Here is a 24,290-nt window from a genome sequence, read left to right on the forward strand (position 1 = left end):
TTACCTTGGTATCTTGAAGTAATCACAAGGATTCTCAAAAGTACAAGGAGATAAGAGAGAAGGAAACAAAGGGAGACTAACATGAGAAAAAATTAATTGTCTCTTGTTGACTTTGAACATGGAGAAGGAAGGTCATAAACTGAAATCAACAGGAGGACTCTAAAATATGGAGAAGATAAGAACAATAGTTATACTCCTTGATGTGGAGAGCAGTGAATCAAATCATGGCCTCTGAATCTCTTGTGGCTACATTTGTGCTGGGAGCTGCCTGTGCAAAGATGCAGGTCAAGATGCCCTAGTCGCTATGGTGATGCTGGCCTGAGAACCTTAGAAGTCTTCATCCCAAAGTGTAGAGCTGTAGGCCTTGAGTTCAATACCAACTCTCAGGAGTAGAGAATTCTGAACAAAACAAGATGACCCTAATGTCTTGCCAGTCCTGCCTCCTTTAGATTGCCCACTTTGCTGAAACTTTCCCACAAACAACTGCTTGATGAAACCTATACAATAGATGTGCTGAGCTAGCTCTGGTGTCACTCAAATTCACCAGGGCTCAACTGAACAATTGGCCCCAGCTTTTTCTGTATGTATGTGTCAGTTTGTCTTTTCTTTATCACCTTATCACCCTTCTGGTTCCTGAATTAACAGCCCTGGTATGAGGCGTCAGCACCTCTAAAGTCCAGAGAAAATGCTCTTTATTTCAGCCCATTGAGACTCATTTTGGATTTCTCACTTCCAGAAAACGTAGTGATAAGTTTGTGTTGGCTCAAATCAATTTTTATTTTGGCAACTTATTATGGAGCCTTACACACTGATCTAGACCCACTGTATATTAATATAAAGGATATTTCACATGTAAAGATTAGAAATTTGGAAAACAATTCATCTGATACAGAAATGACTGAGCTTGTACAACCTGAGCAACTGCATGTGACAGTGGCCATGGTTCTATACTTCACGACTTTGCTTACAAAGATATCCATATATAAGTACACTAAAAAAAACTTCATTCCTCACTCAAATTATACAGGTTTTTGAATGGAATGTACCATAATTTAATCATATGTTGACCATAAAATAAGGTCATACAAATAGAAAGCCTATCATCTATATGCTTAACTTAAGAAACCAAAATTTAAAATACACTGAAGAATATTTAAGTAGTTTAGAAATCAAAAATTAGTATCAGAAATCAAAAATAATAGTTATTCTTTATGCAATATATTGGTCAACTTTTTCTGTAGGCTAAACTCTGTGTCAAAGAATATAGCTTTAATGTCATAGATATGGTCAAATAACATTGTGAAAGATACTGTAAAAAAACATTTTATTTTTCTAAAAAAATGTAGTGTCCCAAAATACCCATGAAATGTAGATGTTTTTGTTTTTATTTTACACTACTAGAACTAAAGTTCAAGTATTTTGAGTATTTTTAATAAGTCCTAACAGTTTTAACAATGTTAATAGAACAATATTAATACCTTTAATGAGGTCACACTTTTGCATCTAAAGTTTTCAATTTTGATTTTTTTACTGTCTTTTATTTTTATTTGTTCTTCTTAGTTATATATGACAGTAGAATCCATTTTGATAAAGTTTTATAAGCATGGGGTATATCTTATTTTAATTAGAACTTCATTCTTTTTCTTAAAGAGAGAGAGAGAGAAATTTTTTAATATTTATTTTTTAGTTTTCAGCGGACACAACATCTTTGTTTGTATGTGGTGCTGAGGATCGAACTCGGGGCATGCCAGGCGGGCGCGCTACCGCTTGAGCCACATCCCCAGCCCTAGAATTTCATTCTTGTGGGTGGGCACTATGGTTGGCTTTACTTAGTTATTTTCATAATGTGTACATAGGAAGATTATGTTAGATTTATTCTACTGTGTTTCCTATTCCTATTCTCCCTCCCTTCATTTTTTTCTCCCTTTGTCTAATCTACTAAACTTCTTTTCCCCCACTGCTTTACCTTCCACATATCAGTGAAAACATTTGACCTTTGGTGTTTTGGAAGTGGCTTATTTCACTTTATGTGATAGTCTCCAGATCCATCAACTGTGGCAAATGTCATAAAGTCATTCTTTGTGGCTTATTAATATTTCATTATATATATATATATATATATATATATATATATATATATATATATCCATCCATCCATCCCCCAATTTTGTTATCCATTCATCTGTTGATGGGCATCTAGTTTGGTTCCATAGCTAAGATATTATGAATTGTACTGCTATAAATATTGATGTGGCTGCACCACTGTATTATGCTGATTTTAAATCCGTTGGATATATGCCAAATAGTGGAATAACTGGGTCGAATGGTGGTTCCATTCCTAGGTTTTTGAGAAATCTCTATACTGCTTTCCATAGTGGTTGCACCACCAACAGTGTATAAGCATGCTCACATATATTGTTCCTTTCCAATGTTTGTTGTGACTTGTGTTTTTGGAAGTTGCCATTCTTACCGGCATGAGATGAAATCTCAGTGTAGTTTTAATTTGTATTTTTCTAATTGCTAGATATGTTGAACATTGATTCACATATTTGTTGATCATTCATATTTATTCTTTTGAAAAGTGTCTATTCAATTCCTTTGCCCTTTTATTGAGTAAGGTATTTGTCATTTTAGTATTAAGCTTTTTGTGTTCTTGGTATATCCTGGAAATTAATGCCCTATCTGAGGTCCAGGTGGAAAAGAATTTCTCTCATTCTGTGGGTTCTTCTTCAAGCTTTTAATTGTTTATTTTGTTGTAAATAAGATTTTTAGTTTGAAGCCATCCCTTTTATTGATTTTGATTTCATTCCTTGTGCTTTAGGAGTCTTGTTCAGGAAGTCAATTCCTGTGCCAACATGTTGAAGTGTTAGACCTATATCTTCTTCTCGTAGCTGCAAGGTTCCTGGACTAATTTCTAGAACTTTTGTCTGCTTAGAGTTGATATCTGTGTAGAATGAGGGATAGTGGTTAACTCATTCTATTTCTTATGGATTTCGTTTTTTTCCCAGCACCATTTATTGAAGGGGCTGTCTTTTCTCCAATACATATTTTATGCTGACTTTGCCAAGTATAAGGTAACTATATTTATGTGGATTTGTCTCTGTGTCTTCCATTCCTTTGTTTATTCTTGCCTATTGTGGTGTCAATATCATGCTATTTTTGTTACTACAGCTCTGTAATATAAGTTATGGTATTGTGATGCCTCCTGCTTTGTATTGCTTGGTTAAGTATTGCTTTAGCTATTCTGAGCCTGTTATTTTTCTAAATTGATTTTATTACTGCTTTTTCTATTTCTATGAATTAATTTCCAGGATATACAAATTATGAATAGGAATTTTCATGGGAATTACAATGAGTCTGTATAGTACTTTTTTTAGTATGGCCATTTTGTCAATATTCATTCTATCTAAGAACAAGAGAGGTCTTTCCATCTTCTAAGGTCTTCCTTTGCTTGAATGTTCTGTAGTTTTCATTGTAGAGTTTTATAAAAGTAAAAAAAAAATGTAAATAATTTAACTAAAAACCAGTAGTTAGTTTAAATTATTAGTTAGTTAGATAATTGTAGATATATTATAAAGTATGATGAAGACTAAATATTATTAAAATTTCTATACTTCTCAAAATGAGCTGCAGTTCAATGATATTCTCATACACAGTTCAGTGGACATTTCCTATAGATACACAAAACAAATAAACAAACCTGGAGTTCATATGGAATCACAAAAGACTCCAAATTGTTAAAACAATTTTGAGAAAGGAGAACAAAGCTGAAGATACCACATTTCTTGATTTCAAAACATATTACAGAGATTCAGTAATTAAAACAGTATGGTACTTACTTGCATAATGACACATGATAAATTAATGGAAGATAACAGAATCCAGAACCCAGAAATAAACCCACATCTTTAAAGTCAAATAATCTTCACCTAAAATACCAAAAGGATAGACTTTTTAACAAATAGTGAGGATAAAACTGTTCATCCACATGCAAAGGAATGAGATTGGACTCCTATGTTCTACTACACACACACACAAAATAAAAAAAAAATAAATAAAAATATAGAAGATCAAACCCTTAAACCTTGAATGAGAAACAGTGATACCTCTAGAAGAAAACACAGGGAAAAAGCTAATCTTTGTCAGTAATTTATTTGATTGACACTATATCTGCAGACAACAAAAGCAATGGTGGAAAAGTAAACTACATTAGACTAAAAAGATTCTGCATAATCAAGGAAGCAATCAACAAAGTGAAAAGGCAACCTATAAAAATGTTTGCAAACCATCACAGGTGAAGGGTTGATCTACAAAATATATAAGACCCCTACAACTCTACAGCAAGTAATAATAATGATGTAAGATATGCAAATAATCTGCAAATAGCATCTCTCCACAAAATACACACAAATGATCATCAGCTATTTGAAAAGATACTTAAAGTCACTAATCATCAGTGAAGTGCAAATGAAAATCACTATCCTTTTCTTCTGAATGCCTATTTTTATACCTGTTAATATTTAAGTAACAAACATAGGGTGTCTGGGGCTGGGCGGTAGCGCGCTTGCCTGGCATGCGTGTGGCCCTGGTTCGATCCTCAGCACCACATACAAACAAAGATGTTGTGTCTGCCGATAACTAAAAAAATAAATATTAAAAAAAATAGGGTGTCAAGTTTACCTGAAAACTACTAAGACTCTGGGTGACCTTATCTTCTTTTGAAATAATTTATTTTACTTTTTTTTTAAGATACTTTTTGTGGAGGCAAAACTGAGTCAAAGCAAAACTTAATTCCTTTTGAAAGCTGTTTCCTTCCCTTTCTTCTTTACTTCATGGGGCACTTTGTGTGTAGCCTTGGCTAATTATCAGAACCCTCATCTTTGGTGTCTGCTGAACTTCAGTTTTACCACTGATGCTTTTGTAAGCTTGCTTGCCTCAACTTTTACACCAACTCTTTTGCTTTAGAACACATTATTGCTTCAAACCAGCTCCAACTATTAGGTTTAGCTTCCTGCTTCATTTATTCTGCTCATTTTGGAAAGCTCACTGCCTTGATAGTTCTCCAGTGCTTTCAGACAGATGTTTCATTGTTTTTCTTTCTTTTTTTTTCTCCAGGTTTTTCAGTTTTGTTTGCTGGAAGAATTTGATATAAGCAAGATAAGCAGTCATTATCTAAAGTGGAACAAATGATTATTTTTGGTTTAATAAAAGCAGCAATGGATTTATTGCAGGGGTTTCAGAAAATAAGAGTAAAAAAAATAGCAAATTAAGTCACATAAAAACATGACTTAAACTACACAAACTTAATCACCATGGAAATATACCAACTTTGTCACCATGCAGTCAAATGCCGTGTTTACTCTATTTTTTTTCATTGAATAAAAGAGCAAATAATGAGTAAAATGAAAGAGTAAAAATGAGAAAAAACTCCAGCATCACTCTTTATTGTGAAGAGTTCTGATCTGATTTTTGTTTTTTTTTTTTTTTTTTTTTTTTTTGTGTGTGTGTGTGTGTGTGTGTTTGAATAACAGGTATTGAACTCAGGGGCACTTGACCACTGAGCCACATCTCCAGCCCTGTTTTGTATTTTATTCAGAGACTGGGTCTCACTATGTTGCTTAGTGCCTCACTTTTGCTGAGGCTGTTTTTGAACTTTCAACCCTTCTGCCTCAGCCTCCTGAGCAACTGGGATTATAGGCATGTGCCACTGTGCCTGACCTCTGACCTGAATATCTTAATTAGTTCAACCTGTATTTGAGTTGTCAGTCCTTCTTCCAGAATCCTTCAAAAGAAAACAAAATGTTGCAACACTTCACATGTAAAGTAAACTGTGTAACATGGCCCAAAAGAGACTATATATAGTCTTCAGCCTCTAATTAATTTATCATGTCTGTTTTACTTTACAACATGCCTATACCATTTCTACATACTACTTTCTGATACCTCATATTTACATGGCTTCTTCCTTTACTTACACTTTTGCAGAAGTTCTTTGTTCCTTCCCACTCTCCTATGGTCATCCTCCTAACTCAGCTCAAACATTATTTTTCAAAGAAATCCCCAGATTTTCATTTTCCAGTTATATATATGGCATTTATTTATTTTTATGGGATGCTGATGAGAGAACCAGTGTACTGCATGTGGTAGATGAGCACTCTACTGCTGAGCCCCAGTCCCAGCTGAGATCATCATACATACAGCTCTACTTAGACCATGTCTACTACTGCTGTCTCATGTTATTTCTTTTTATCAATTGCAACTTTTCCTAGCAGGCCATTCTTCCCATAAATGAACATAAGATGTCCTTTTATTCAGGATTTTGTTCAAGCACTTAACACAGTTACTTGAACATAATAGATGCTGAATTAAAATTTATTGAGATTAAAAGGAAAAACAAAAATAGAGCCAGCATGATTTTACAGCAGATGTGCTTGTGTTTTGAAGAGGCATTTGGTGTACATGTGTTAGCTTCAGGTGACATTATTAGACTGGAAGTATACAAAATGTATATTTTTTTCATCTCCCATTTCTCTGATCAAAGAAAAGATTGAAATTTGTTGAATTTCCTTTCCTTTTCCAGTTCACTAAATTGGATTGCCATATAGTAGCCTACAGATTTTATTATCTTTTATTGTTGGTTATGTCCTTTTTTAAAATTTTTGACTTCTTATATATGACAACAGAATACATTACAATTCATAATGCACATATAGAGCACAATTTTTCATATCTCTTGTTGTACACAAAGTAAAGTCACATCCTTCATGTATTCTTACATGTACTTAGGGTAATGATGACCATCACATTCCACCATCTTTCCTACCCTGATGCCCCCTCCCTTTTCTTCCCTCCCCCTTTCCCCTATGCCCTATATAGAGTTCATTTAATCCCTCCCCACCAGCATATTATGGATCAGCATTCTTAAATCAGAGAAATCAATTGGCATTTGGTTTTTGGGGATTGACTAACTTGATTTATCATGATTTTATTCTCTTTTAATGCTGAATAATATTTCATTGTGTATATATACCTCATTTTCTTTATCCATTCATCTACTGAAGGGCATCTAGGTTGGTTCCACAGTTTAGTTACTGCGAATGTGCTGCTAGAAACATGTTGATTATGTTCTTATTGAAATATTTAAGTCATTTACCTCATCTGAATAATAATCTTTGATAGTTTGACAATACATTTTAACCAATAAAAAGGAGGAATTCATATAATTCTTTACCATCTTCTACCCATGTTACCATTACAAACCATGAGTCTGGGGCTTGTTTTTCCCCTCTTCATCAAATTTAAAATCATCCATATTACTTATTTAGACAGTTTATGATGATGAGATAATATATTCTCTGTTTACTTCCTCAATTATTCTTTATTAATATGTGTATTCCTCTGAAATATTAAAAGGTGTAATGTATTTAAAAATTCCATCTCCCCAATCTTGAAGTTGGTGAAGGCTGTGCCTCTTTATTTATTTATTTATTTATTTATTTATTTATTTATTTATTTATTTTTGACTATCATGTCTATTTTTACTTTCCATTCACTAAGCTGCTTCCAACTCCTTTAATATGGAGGCGAGGAAGAGGGAAAGTTAAAAAGAGATAGAAAGCGTATTTCTTGGCTGACACAGTATAAAATGTATTTGATTCTTTCATTTTTTGCAGATGTCTAAACACAACTCTTTTGTCGTATTCAATGAGTTTTTCATAGACTTTCTCCTTATTTTGGAAATCTCTGAACTAGAGACTTCTGACTCCTTTGATGATTGCTTTGTAATTCCAGTTTCACCCATGGTTCTCTAAAGGTTATTGTCATTACTCTTAATATTCCTAATATTCCTAATCCTAATATCCCTCTAGTAATCTCTTGCTTAACTACCTTAAATTAACTTTTGGCCCATACCTGGCTTGCGGGAATATCTTTTACCCGTCTGGTATGTGGTTTCCTGAAACTCCAGGCTTTTTAGTTGTTGTTGTTATAGCACAATTCAGCTAGATATCCCGCTTCTTTCTTTTTTCCTCTCAAGTGGTAGTTCATTGTATTTTCTCAGACTCTAAGAGGAAATTCTCAAATTCTCCAGTGATTTCCCTCTAAGCTCTAGGAACTGAAGAATCATCTCTGCTCCTATTCTGTGCTGATTTGACAAGACAGTCTCTTTAGAAAAAGCCTCAGTTTTTATATTACCCACAGTGAACTAATCCTCAGACAAACTAGTTTGGATCTTTTTGGCATAGAAAATCTAGACTCTCACTTTGAAATATGGCAGCAATTTGCCCCTGCTCCTATAAATGGAAAAGTCTCTACATTTCTCTGTTTAAACATCTACATGTATATTGGGCCTGCTTTTCACCAATATGCCTTTTGTCTTTTAAAATATGTACATAGTGACATTGATTTTAATATTGTTGTATTTAATCAATCATTATATTTTTATATTTTTAATATAGTTTAATGAATCAGTTATGCTAAATAAACTGAAAACTTAAAAATACTGTTTTCACACTTAGGCTTTTAATTCAAGGTATATTTAATTTTTTATGGAAAAATGAGTATCCCACTTTGTTATTTTTCAATAAGGAAATCTAGTTATTTTGTGTTTTGATTTAGTTTAGATAGTAGTGCTTTATACCACCACATGTCATTTCTATAGCATAAGGAATATTCATATCCACCTACATTAGCTTCTGGGTTCTTTATTCTCATTTTAAATCTATTTTTTCCTATGAATAAATAGGACATATTTGTTGCCTGTGCTTCACCATAAATGTTGTGGCAATTGTTTTTCTTGTTCTCTGAAAAATACTGCCTTAGCCATTCTTAGATTTTTACGCTTTATGAGTTTTGAATTCTTTCTTAAATTACGATGAAAATTTGGTGCTTTGACTATAATTATTAATATTCCTTTTATTTAGAAAATGTGTACGTGGAGAATTACCCTCTTGATATTAATTTCTATACTGAATAACATGGTACAGGTAAGAGTATGCCCTATTCAAAATGCTTGGGACCAGAAGCATTGTAAATTTGACAAATTTTTAGGTTTTAGAATATCTATATATGCATAGTGAGATATCTCAGGGAAGACCCAAATTTAAAAACAGAATTCATTTTTCTTTCCTAAACATCTAGTAAACATAATCTGAAAATAATTTTATACTATATTTTAAAATAATTTTCAAATGATGTGAAGTTTGTGTACACTGAATCATCAGAGAGAGAAGATACTCAGCCACACATAGGGCAATCTGTGGTTGTTTGGCAACACCATCATTCTTGAGTGTGACTTTATATGCAACCTATAAGCAATCAATTTCTTATAGTTATTCATAGAAAACAGTTAACAGTAAAAATATGACATAGGATTAATAAAATGAAAACATAATTGCACAGTGTACTGAGCTGCCCAGTAGCATCACCAAAATACCTGTGCCAGTTCTTAAATACAGCAACAGGAATGATATCTTTGCACCATAGAGAGGAAAATGGGGAACAAAAAATCACAGGGAGGAGGCTGTTATTGGTCCATACACCCTGCACATGTGCTATGTCAATATCCTGGAAACTAGCTTGTGAGCTAGAATATGGGCACTTCAGGAAAAGACCAGATTAAAGGATTTGGGAGAATTGTTTTTTCCCATGGGTACATTGAATAAATTATTTTTTTAACCTGCTTTTTGGCTATGACTTGTCACAGAGGCCAGATGTAGAATTTTTCACTTGTGGTCTCATCTCAGTGCTCACAAGTTTTGGATTTAAGGAGGGTTTCGGATTTTAGATTAAGTCTGATCAATCTGTGTGTTGTTCCAATAATGTATGTATTTTTTATGAAATGCATTTTTTCAAAATTATTTTATAAGATTTTTTTAAATTTATCCCTAAATGCTTTAGAATGTTCTTGTAATATTGTTTAATGATAAGAAGTAATCATAAATTAATTAATCATATCTTCTTTCCTCCTATTAATTAGTAGGCAAGGAAGAAGGTCATCTGCTATGTGCTAATGATAGACTTACATCTGGAAAACAAGCTAATGATCTTTGCTGATGGGGGCATGCTTCTATATGGCATGCTTTTACAAGAATGTTTATGTTTATCTCGGTTATCTATGGGAACAAACCTGGTCTTTAGTTTTGTTGACATGGCTCCTTACAATATGTCACATAAACTATGTAACTCTAAGTATAGCCTGCTTTGCATTATCACTATGACTTCTTCAATGTTTATGAAGTGCTTGTGTACATTCATATGTTTACATAGGGACCCTGAGGTAGTTTGAAAGGATCTGATGAGTTTGTTCATAGTCTCAGATCTCTCCCTATTTTACCTTTCCCTCTTGATTATTTAAATCCTTCAGATAATTAAACTGGATACTGGATAAGATCATCACTCTATTTTGAATGTACTTATGAGTGTTATTTTGACAAACTGCTCATTTGTGATATATCTAGCAATACAGATCTGATATATTAAAATATTTTTATATTTGTTAAATATTTTGAAATATGCTAATTTCATGTAAACTTTTAATTTATTGACTTTATTTGTTGATACACTTAACTTTCAAATACTGAAAATTTATAAGTATACTAATATGGCTCCAGAGTAATTTTTCCATATACTTCTAAGTTCCTTTGGTTTGTATGAATTACATTGGTATTAATAGCAGAAAAATAGTTAAAGAAAAGTTGTGATGATGTACAATCTCACATTTTTTTCCAAAATAACTTGAGTGATTTGTGGAATAATTTTAAGATAAATTAATGGTTGCAGAATAATTTTAAGATACATGACAATTTTGTCATATATTGTAAATCAGATTGTTATTTATAGTTTTCTTAAACTTTTAATCATTAGTGTATACAATAATTTTAGGTTTTCCTAAATCTACTGAGCTCATATGATTTTACAATTTTAATTTATGCATCATGATTTATAATTGAATTGTATATGTGATTGAAATTTATGTTTAATATTAGGTATTCTTTAAAATCTGGATGTAGATTCTGGAGCATCATGAAATATATTTTTAATATAATTGTTTGATTTTTCTTTAAGAATTTTTTTCTTTTTTTAATTTGATACTAGGGCTTGAAAAGGGGCTTTATTCATTCTAGGCAAGTACTCTCCCAGTAAGCTACATCTAGGCTCAAGAATTTTTATCTACATGTTTAAAAAGTAAAACTGACTTATTATTTCTTTTCATTTTAGTTGTTTTCCTAACTTTCACACATATTTATGAAAACATCATAATATATTGTGTACTTTTTATAATTTGTTACAATTTTGTATAAAATAGGAATTAGTACTCAATAAAACCTGTAAAATCACCTGGTATATCAATTTTATGAGGAATATTTTTGATTATCAATTCATAATCTACTTCTTTGAATATTCCTTATTATATAATTCTGGTTATCACCACTTTTCTGAAATGTTTCAGTTTCATGTTAGTTTTCAAAATAAATAATTTAAGATCATGCATATTAATTTCTTTGGAATACTTTTTGTGATCCACATATCCATGTCACTTTATTTTTAGTAGTATTGGTTTCTTTCTTTTCTTTTTTTATTCACTAATATATATTTTTTTGTAATTTCAAAAAACTAGATATCGTTTTGCTTATCGTATCTTTTTCAGTTTAACTTCTATTTATTATTTTATGTTTTTAAGTTATTTTTTAGTTGTAAACTGTTTTCATTTATTATACTAAATATTCTATACTTTAGTTGAAATTTATTTTTTAACTCTATTTTCCTTGTATTTTAATATTTTTTTGAATGTTTTAAACTTCCTTCTGTCATAATTCCCATATTTAATGATGAGATTTTTAGATTGAGAGCTAGAACTAAGTATGTCATAATTTCATATCTTTATAATCAATAAATTATTTGCAACTCTTTATAATATTTGTACTTGTATGTAGTCTTTAATTTGAAAATTTTATATTTAATTAAGAATACATATTTATAATTTATGACAATACACTACAAATATTTACTGATGTGTCACCATTGCTTGAAAGTAAGGCATACATTTGTTTGTTGAATGCATAGTTCCATTCCTATCTGCATGTATTCTATATATTCACCAAAGCTCTAACCTATTAGCATCATATAGTTTTAATACCCTCTCTTAATGTTTACTTTGTAGGTACTTTATATATACTTTTTTCTTTAGCTTATAAAAGTTCATTTTAGTTTGTAAATTTCTGCATTTTATTGTTTCAACGACTTTTTTGAGGCTCTTTAATCACATTGTTTTTATATGGAATTTTGTTATATCATCTAGTTTTAAAGTCTTTTACTCTTAAAAGAATGTTCTACTTTTTCATCAGAACAGCATATTTATGTACAGTATACACATTTTATTCTGTTCATTTTGGTTTATATCTGAAGAGTCATAATATAAATCTTTATTAAATTCTGTATATTTCCTATTATGCAATTCAGTAAGTTATTAATGTGAGAGAAAAGGCCTTGGTATCATAAGAAATTTAGTCTTATTTATAATGTTTTTTTTCTTTTTTCAATTATTGAAAATACATACATAACTTACATTACACATGAGTATTTTCACATCCCTATTTACTTTATCTTTAGTTGGTGAACATTCTTTAACTACTCTATCTTCATGTCACCATCTTTTTAATATGGTTTCATACACTAGGGACTTTGGTAAGCTAAAATTGTCATATGGATTACATGGAATCAGAGAGAGAGAGGCTAATGTACTGTATGTAGGCTGCTATTTTACTGGTTAGAAAAGTATTGGACATGTGAAATTTTCCTGCGACATTTTATTGCATGTCAGTGTGTCCTGTTGTTAAGAGGCTATTTAGGTGGAGTGGGCCAGGCCACATGTTGCTATGGGTTTTCTCCAGTTTCATGGACATTTTCATATTTATTAAATACAAATGTTGTAGGAAGGATAGCATTCATATTCGAATGGCATGAAGAAGCAGCTTCTGTGGCAGCAGGATATGTATGATTTTTTCATGATGGTGCCAGAAGAGGTTCTAGAAGTGGGAATAAAATGTCAATTTGGGAAGAAATTTCTGGAGACCTAAACTAGAATCCATTCCTTCAACGTATTCAACCTATTTATGAGCTCTGATATTCCATGTTAGATAAACTTCAGTTTGTTAAAATACCCAAAGTATTTTAGTGTTTTCTGCCTTTCATATTGTCATAATTGACTCAGTATTGAGTACTAGAAGTAGTTTCAGGATACATCAATGTTGGAAATGTGAGTTAAATTGATTAATCTCTTAGATTTGAAGGTGGATATATGAAGTAGACAAAGAAAAATGGGGCTCTAGTTATCCACTCCATACAGTGACAACGTAGTCACTTCATAAATGCTTGTATCCTCTTGGGATATGGAACCTGTTAAAGTGAGTGTACCTGTGTCAGTGGTTGCTCTGATATTGGGCAGGTAATAAGAAAACCATGGGAGGTTACTAAAAATTGTCTAATAAGTGACTATTCCTGAGAGTATAATAACTTTTTAAGAAATCTGCTATTTGATGGAAAGGACAAAATAGATATCAAAAGGTAGAAAAAAAACTTTGGTTTAATTTAGATAGTAATATCAAAGAAGAGGAACTCTTTGATGTCTTTGTTTTAACTTAAACAAAGACATGAAAGGGAGGAAAACGATTTTGAGGTATGAGAAGAGAATATTTATGCATGAGAATACCTTCAGATTAAGAGATAGATCATCCTGCTTCACAGAATGTAAGAAAAGATTGAAATGGGATTAAATTGCATTATATCATTTGCTATTAGTTTTCAATAAATATTTGTTTAGTATTTTTCTAGAGAAATTTACCTTAAACACGTTTACCTTGCAGGGGTATATTTCTGAAAATTATTGGAAAAAATGTATAAATAAATCATTGTAACATCTTAGACAGTTTTGTTAAATGATCAACTCTTTTACAAATATTGACTGAAAGTAGAAGGGAAGATATATCACCAATGATTCAGTGCTTCAAATGCAGGATTTGTCCCATAAGAACAATTCAGAAGAGTAAGCCAAGATTGTGATGCCAAACTTATTATAATAATATAGGCTTTCCTACAATGGTAGTCAATGAAAAGGTACAGGATATATGGAGTATAGAGCAAAGTTAGACACACCTCGGTGCCAAAGATAAGATACTTAATACTTTAATAAATCACAGGGAAACAATTGAGTAAACTGAGATAATAACGAGACATTAACAAATGAATTAACGTTAACAGTTTCAAATGAAGTTTACATTATATGTAATCAATATGAATTGAATTTCCAAAAGGCAAAGACATGATTGTTTATATTGTAAAGAAGAACCATTAAAATGATTTTCATGTTTTATTTTAAGTTAAAATTTGAGATATCCAAGAACGCAAAGAAAATACATAATTAAGAAAAATACAGCAAAGATTTGAAATTTCCAGTAGAAATTATAGAGAATAAAAGTCATAGAAAAGTAGCTCATGTAGATGCTATTGAAAAGGTAGCAAAAAAACAAGTTTTATTCATTTTATTGAGGGTTATATAATCTCAACTACACCTGAAATACCAGGAATGAATAACATTCCAGAAAGAAGAAAATGTTTTCAGACAAGCAAATCTTCAAAGAAGAGGTAACTTCAAAGATGTAATCATCTATAAAAAGATCACCAAATGAAGAACATAAATCTTACCCACAAAGCATATTCTAACAACAGAGGAATTTAAACTTTGTCAGAACTAAAATAACAAAGCTTCCAACAATTTATCTACCAATAACTAAGACTCAGTGTAAAGAAATAGAAATAAAAGTACCTTTAGATTTTAAAAAATTGGCTTATATTTGTAGTAAATGACATACAATGAGGAATGATATTGACCAAATCATATTGCTACTTTGTGTGTGTTCAGATATGTAACAACCACCATTATGTACAACAGTACTGCACAAATTTAAAAAAAATGCAAAAAAATGATATTGGAGAATTTAGTGTGAAATGAGAAACAAATATAACATAGTAATAGAAAGTCATTAGAAAACAAAAACACTGCTTTAATAATCTCAAATAAAACACAAATAATATTTATGTTCATATCAAAGTAAACATTGTGGTAAAAATATGAACAACAATGCTTAATCCATTTCAGCATAAGATTATGTGGATTTATAGAATTTTATTTTCCTATATAATCATAGGCATTTAATACATGTAGAATACATTATTGTTATATATAATATTAGGGTCATATGATAGAGAAAATATATGCATGGGACACATTTTTATATTTAAAATTTCATCCTCAATATTCTACATTTTCTAACAAATTATATAAACTATACAAAAATCCATACTCAAATGAAAGTTGGAAATACTGTTATTAAAATTAGTTGAATTGAAGAATTTTTTCATATGGAAAAGGATTAAATTTAAGATGTTCACATATTCACCAGTTTTCTAAATTCCTAACAAAGGTTTCCATTTAGATACAATTTGTAAATAACTCACTTCATAAAATATATGGAAAATATATCAAATAATACATTGAACTTAATTGTATGCACACTTAAAATAAAGCATATGGGTAATAATATTATTTCACATATTTAAATTTAATTTTGTTTTTGTAATAATTTGTTTTAGGTGTAGTTTAACACAATAACTTTATTTTATTTTTATGTGGTGTTGAGGATGAAACCCAGTGCCCCGCATGTCCTAGGCAAGTGATCTATTGCTGAGCCACGACTCCAGGCCCTATTTGACACATTTTAAATAAAATAAAATTCAAACATATTTGTAAATATTCAGTAACCCTACTAATAATGTAACATATAATCAAAATTTGTGTATGACAACAGGCATTATTCTAGAATAAAAAATTTATAAAAAGTGTTATAAGCACTTTGTGGGTATTTTACCTTAAAATGATAGTGAAGATTACTTGTTATATATTTAAGTATTTTTAATTAATATCTATTGAATATTCTTTATTGCAGGATATATTCAAAATTATGAGGAGTACTTAAACTGATTTTAGGAAACAATGTAACAAAAAATAAAAGTATTCAAATGATTCATTTTTGTCCAAAATAAGAAAGAGAAGGACTGTCTTATTTTGCCATCAATTAAATAATATTATGTATCTATATCTGTAGATGCAGATATATAGATATAGATATGTATAGCTATAAATAATGATACCAAAGCCAATAATATGTTGTTGTTCTAAGACTTAATTAGAAGCAATATAATTTATTCCAATGTCTGTATTATACATAAAAGTAAAACAGCTCTGAAAAATAAACTATCTAAAAAATGCATACAAATTACCTTCAAGAAAAATAATTTGAAAATTTGAATTTAATCATAAATCAGTTTTCAATTTCTGATGTCAAAACACTCTTATAGGCAATATTTGTTGACATATTCATATAAAAATAAAATATCAGTGATAGTAAGTATCACTTATATTATCATTGTGTCTATTCTAATAAATTGCTTTCCAACAGTTGACTTATAGAAAGAGTTATATAATGCTATTTTTTTAGTCTTATAATATTACGTTCCTGATAATGTATCATAGCTCTCTGACTCTTTCTATTCTAATTTTGAATAAAATAAATACTAAAAAGATATAAAATAGAAAAATTTACTTCTCCAGATTCCAAGAATGAGACTACATTAGTTAGATTTATCTTCAGCTGTAAGTTACTGGTATACAGGATGAAAGAAATAAGATAGCAAGTAAAAAGATATTTCACACTCATAAAACTCTGAGCAAGCATGGCAGCTAAGCTTTCTCCCAAACACACAATCACACTGACTCTGGCTTTCTCCTTCATCTGAAGGTGTGTCCCTTGTTTTGACATAAGACAGTGCTCTAGTTCATATCACCCAAATATGTAAATAATTACATTAAAGACAGCTGTTCTAAAGGACCCAATGAAAAAGTAAAGATTGCCTAGATAATTAAGAAGGTAAAATTCCATTCCGTATATTGATAAGAAACCTAATTTACATATAAAAGAAGAGACACATTAAAACTTACAGGATATAAAATGATATGCCATGTTATCACTTTCTGAAAAAAGCTGAATTAGCTGAGTTAATATCAGATTAAAAAAAAGATCTCAAAACAAAGGATATTGACAGAGAAAGGGCTATTTAATAATCACAAAGGTGTCAATTCATCAGGAAATCATAAAAATTCTAAATGTTTATGCACCTAATACCAAAGCTTCGAAATATGTGAAGCAAAAGCTAATAGGATTGTAAAAAATAGACAAATTCACAATTGTAACTGAGGATTTAGATAATTATCTCCCAATAATTAATGGAACAGGTAGGAATTCTGTAAGAATACTGAAGTTAGGGTGAACACTATTAACAAGATTAATGTAGTTATATTTTTAAAATACTTCATTTAACAACAGCATGATATACATTCTTTTCAGGTATGAATGCATATTTATCAACATAGACTCTATGCTGGGTAATAATATAAGTCTCATTGAGGTTAAAATACAAATGCACTAAAAGGATAATATTAAGTATTATAAATAGCATATCAATATTAAAAACATAGATGATATGGACAAATGATTTTAAAGACATAACTTGCCAAAGATCACTTGTAAAGAAAGTGACAACATATATATATTCATTAAAGTAATTAACTGTGTAGTTGAAAAATTCTACTCACAAAGCAATTTTTTAGGTCCAGATAAATTCATCAGAGCTCTACCCATCCTGCAGAAATGTCTCTCATAAAATCGAAAAGGCATGTATTTTATTAGCCAATGTATTCACCAATGTTCTGAAACAGGACTCAGGCAAGTTAATTTGTTGCAATAGAATAATCAAGGTTATCAATAAAAATGTTTATGTTTCATAAGAAGCATATTAAAATTACCTGAAAATAAGTGATGGTAAGTTAAAATGTGGAACATAAACCTCCAGGAAATCAACAAAATAACACCACAAAGAACTGAAGGTAAGAACTCAGCATAGGAATTAAAAAATATAATAAAAAGTGCTCACTTGATCCAGAAAAGGAGAACTGAAAGAACAAAAGAGAAAAGAACAAACGGGACAATAAAGGAAATAAGCATTCTTCTGAATTAGAAAGCATGAAAAAAGTGTGTCTCTATTCACAAACAAGATTTTCAGCTTATAAAATTTTGTAGGTACAACAAAGTGGCCATTAGAAATAAACACCTAAACTTTAGAAATATTAAAGAATATTTACATATATAATTGATTATGCTCTATATACTGAGAGCTATAAAATGAACATGGAATATTTTCGAAGGTTAGAGAACATGCTAGAAAATAAAACAAGTCTCACTACATTTACACTGAAATCATAAAAAGTCTTTCATCTGACCAGAATGTAATATAATAGGAAATAATTAACTGAATAAATTTCAGAAATTTGTAAACACATGGGAATTAACAACACATTTATATTTTGGCTCACACAGCAAATCTTAGCATATATGAAGAAATGGATAAAATACTTGCATCTTATCTAATTATAATGGAATAAATTAGAAATCAATGACAAGATATAAAACAGAAACCAATATAACACTTGGAGAATAAATATAAATATAGCATCTTCAACAAATGATTCTGAGAAAACTTGAAATCTATATGTAGAAGAATGAAACTTGAAACCTGTATCTCACCCTGCACAAGTCAACCCAATGTGGATCAGAGACCTATAACAAATTCGTAGCAGGAAAAATCAGGGGAGAAATTTAAAAATTCTTATAAACAAGTGAGCATAGTGATACAAAATATCAAAATCCATGTGATGGTAGAATGCAATTCTAAGAGAAGTTTATAACACTAAATTCATACATTAAAAAAATAAAAAGCAAGTAATCTAACACTAAAACTCAAGGCCCTAAAATAAGAACAAATCAACACCAAAAGCAATTGAAGGCAGGAAATAATTAAAATATGAGCTGAAATCAATAAACATGAGAATTAAAAAAAAACACAAAGGATCAATGAAAAAAGAGTTAGTTTTTGAAAGGACAAACAAGATTAATAAATCCTTAGTCAAATTAACCAAAATAAACTGACAAGACTCAAGTTCGAAAAATTGAATACAAGAAAAGAAATATCACCGTAGACACTACTGAAATCCAGAGGATCATCAGAAACTATTTTAAAAATTTGTTTTCCAATATGCTAGAAAAATCTTGAAGATATTGAGAACTTCCTAGAGACATAAAATTTACCCAAATTAAACCAGGAGAATATAGAAAATTTAAAGAGGCCAATATCAAGAAATGAAATTGAATTAGCTATCGATAGTCTTCCAACAAGGTGAAACTCAGGACTAGACAGATTCTCAGCCAAGTCATATATAAATAAAAATAAATAAAAAAATAAATATTAAATAAATAAAAAGTGGAATACATTCGAAGAAGAAGAAGAAGAAGAAGAAGAGGAACAACAACAACAACAACTAATACAAATCATGCTCAATTTTTTCTAGGAAATACAAAAAGAAGCAACACTACCAAATTCATTCTATGAATCCAGTTATCTCTTTTGATGCCAATACCAAACAAAGACACATCAAGGAAAGAAAACTTCAGACCAATATCCTTGATAAATGCAGTTGCAAATATTTAATAAAATATTGGCAATCCACATACAAAATACATTAAAAAGACACTGTAGATTGATCAAGTGGGTTTCATCCCAGGGATGCAAAGTTGATTCAACATACACAAATCAATAAATGTAATTCATCACATAAATAAATTTAAGGTCAAGAATCACATGATTATCTCTATAGATGTGACTAGAGCATTTCATAATCCAATACCCACTCATATTTAAAACACTAGAGAAACTATGAATAGAAAGAATTATCTTTACATTGTAAAAATTATATATGAAAAACCCAAGATCAACATTATACTGAATAGAGAAAAACTAAAACCATTATCTCTGAAACCAGGAATAACAGAAGGATGCCCTCTCTCAACATTGTCCATGAAGCTCTAACCAAAGCAATCAGGGGAAAAAAAGGAAATTCAAGAGATGCAAATAAGCAAAGAAGAAGTCAAGCTATGGCTATTTGCTGATGACATGACCCTAAATTTATCACACACAAAACCTCACCAGAAGACATCTAGAGCTGATAAACAAATTTAGTAAACTAGTAAGATACAAGATCAATACACATGAATCGTCACTTTCCTATATTCCAATAATGAATCTGTTGAAAATAGAAATTGGGAAAACTATCCCATTCACAATAACCTAAAAAAATGTATGGGAATTAATTTAACCAAGGAGGTGAAGAACCTGTACAATGAAAACTATAGAACACTGAAGAAATTGAAGAAGACCTCTCATGTTCTCAGATAGGCAGAATTAATATTGTCAAAATGGCCACACTACCAAAATCATATAAAATAATCAAAACATTCTTTTTGATTAATCAAAAATACCCATTAGTCAAAATACCCATGACATTCTTTATAAAACTAGAAAAAATTTATGAAATTCATTTGGAAAAATTAGAGACCCAGGATTTCCAAAGCAATCCTGAGCAAAAACAGTGGCACTGGAGGCACCACGATATTGGACCTCAAATGGTAACTACGGAGCTATAGTAACAAAAACAGTATGGAACGGACACCAAATCACACATGAAAACCAATGGAATAGAACAGAAGACACAGAGACAAACCCACATAAATACATTTATCTCATTCTAGGCAAAGGTGTCAAAACCATACACTGGAGAAAATATAGCATCTTCAACAAATGATTCTGAGAAAACTTGAAATCCATATGTAAAAGAATGAAACTTGAAATCTGTCTCTCACCCTGCACAAAAGTCAACCCAATGTGGATCAAAGACCTAGGAATTAAGCCAGAAACACTATAACTTCTAGAGAAAAATGTAGGCTCAATCCTCCAACATGTTGGCACAGGCACTGATTTCCTTAAGGCTCTTAAATGTCAAGAAAGAAAACCAAAATCAGTCATTGTTAAAACATCAAATAAAAATTAAATCTTCTGTACAACAAAGGAAGCAATTAAGAGCATAAAGAGTGATGCTATAGAATGGGAGATCTTTCCCACCAGATCTTCAGGATATTAATATTCAGAATACATAAAAAACTTAAAAAATGTAACACCCAAAATGTAAATATCCAATTAATAAAAGGCCTAATAACTAAGCAGATATTTCTCAGAGGAAGAAATAAAATTGTCAACAAATATATGAAAAAATGTTCAACATCTTTAGCAACCAGGGTAATGCAAATCAAACTATATTGGGATCTCATCTCGCTCAGACAGAATAGCAATAATCAAAACTACAAATAATAATAAATATTGGCAAGGATGTGGGGGGAAAAGGTCCATTCATACACTGTTGGTGGGACTGCAAATTAATGCAACCATGCTGGAAAGTAATATGGAGATTCCTCAAACCCAGGAATGGAGCCTCAATATGACCCAGGATCCCACTCCTCAGTATGTATCCAAATATCTCAAATTAGCATATTACAGTGAAGCAGCCACATTAATGTTTATAGCAGTACAATTTACAATAGCCAAATTATGAAACCAACCTAGATACCCTTCAACAAATTAATGGATAAAGAAAATGTGGCATATATGCATAATTGAGTACTACTCAGTCAAAAAGAAAAAAGAAATTATGCCATTTGCCAGTAAATGCATGGGGGGAGCCAGTGAGAAAGAAAAATGGTAAAGGGGGGATTCCATCAAAATAGAAGGAAGATTGGTGGAATCGACAGAGGGAATTGAGGAGAATGGAGAAGGAAAAGAGGATAAGGGAAGAACATTGGAATGAATCTGACCTAGCTTTCCTATGTGCATATGCGAATATACCACAGTGAATCTCACCATCCTGTGTATTCATAAGAAACTATTTTTTTTTAAATAGTGTAAGAAAATATCAGAAAATTTTAAAAAAATCAATAGAGTAGAGGGAAGGGAAAGGAAAATTACTGGGGACTGAATTAGAGCACATTACATTCCATTCTTTCATAATTATGCCAAAATAAATCCTAATGTTATGTATAACTAAAAATAATGAAAATTTAAAAAAAGAAATTAAATTAAATGGAAAGATCTTAGAGACAAATTAGTGCCTTTCCCTAGAAGAAATAGAAAAACTGAATGAGACCATGATAGAAGAAATGGATAATCTGACTAGAATTATGAAGAACAATGAGATTCAAGGTTAGAAATCAAAAACTATAAATATAGAAAAGTCAAAGTTAAATGTCTGCAGTGGATGATTCTAAGTAAAGAATTAGCACTAGTTATTCAAAAGGTTTTTTAAAAAGGAGCATGGAACACTGTCCAACTCATACTACATGAACATTATTTTCTGATACCAGAACCCCCAAAAAAAGACATTACAAGAAAAAAAGTTATACACCAATACTTTTGTAAAAACAGATTCACAAAATCCATAAGAAATTACTATAGATTTTGTGAATCTGTGTTTACAAACCATATCTGCAAACAATTAAAAAATATTGCATCATGACCAGGTCGATTTATCCCGGGAATGCAAAAGATTTTAAAATTTGTTAAGTAATTTTATATATGACATCAAAAGGACAGATGACAGAAAAGCACATATTAACTGAATAGACATGAAAAAAGTAGAATTCTTGTTTACTTTCATGATGAAATTTTGAAAAATGGGCAAACACACTAGAAATTTTAAAAATGTACTTCAACCTATTTAAAATGATCTGTAATAACTGGGGTGTTACTCAGTTGTTGAATCTTTTCCTAACATTCTTGAGGGCCTAGACTAGATCCTCAGTACAACAAAAAATGAAAAAACCAAACCAATTCAAACAAACAAATAAAAAAAAATAAAAATTAACATCATGCTTAATGGTGAGAGAATAAATGTTTTCCCCCTAGAACTGGGATTAAAAGAAGGACATCAATCTTTTGCACTTTTATTTAACTTTTTAATCAGAGTTATAGTAAGAACAATTGGATAATTTTTTAATTGAAATTAGAAAGGAAGTAGTATTCTCAGATAACATAATCTGGCATACAAAAAATCCTGAAGAAGTAACAATAAAAACAAAAAAAAAATTAAAGTTATATGATTCAAGAACAATACACATAAAGTGATTATATTTTATATTTTTAATAAACAATTCAAAAATTAATTAAGAAAGCACTTTTTGAGAATGAATTTATGAAGAATGTAATACTAAGAAATATATTTAAAACACAAACTTGTACTTTGAAATCTATAAAATATTTTTGAAAGAGGTAAAGAATACCTAAAAATAGGAAAGGCAACCATGTTCATTGTTCAAAAGATTTCATGTCATTACATAAAGATGATAATATTGTCTAAATTGATTTAAAAGTCAAAAACAATCTTTAATAGAATCCCTTTGGTTTACTTTGCAGAAACTGAGAAGATGAGTCTATACTACATATGGAAACTAAAGGGACCCAGAATAGACAAAACAATCTTAAACAAGAAAGCAAATTAGAAGAATCATTGTTACTCATTTCAAAATTTATTACAAAGGTACAATAATCAAGACAGTGTGGTTCTATCCCAAGAATAGATATAAAGATCAATGGAATAGAGCAGATAGTTCAGAAATATACCTTCACATTTATGGCCCATTGATTTCTCACAAATATCTACACTATCTCTTATTATAAGCAATGTGTCTGGTTTAGTGTTTGTGTTTATGTCTTTTCTCATAAAATGGAAGATAACATGAACAGTGCTTGCATCTGGAGGATAAATGTTACTAAACAAAAGTTAGATGAAAGGGTCATTTTTCTTTTTATTTTACATTCTCTTCTCAATAGTTCTATACTGATAGAAATTCTTAAAATATACATGGATAAATTTGATAATTAAAATGTAAAATCAGAAAATAAGAATCTATAATCATGCAAATAGTAGTGTTTCATTTCCATGCTACCATTTAAATATGATGTTTTCAAATCCTTTTTATGATGTAAGACATAAGATGGAAATCAATGCCACTTCTATGGCAAAGGATAGTGTCAATCAAGGATAATCAGTTTCTATTGGCTAAATATAATATTTTTTGACCTTCCAAACTATTCTGGAGTTGTGCTTCTTACTAGGAAATTGAATTACTTGATTATGTGGTTTTATGAAATGTGCTGACAAGGCGTTAAACTGAATTTATTTAACCGTACTCTCCAATATAACTATATTTTCCTGTTATACATCAGATCAGAAGCAACTA

This window comes from Spermophilus citellus (genome assembly GCF_964194105.1).
Source record: "Spermophilus citellus genome assembly, chromosome: 4".
Classification (NCBI taxonomy): Eukaryota; Metazoa; Chordata; class Mammalia; order Rodentia; family Sciuridae; genus Spermophilus; species Spermophilus citellus.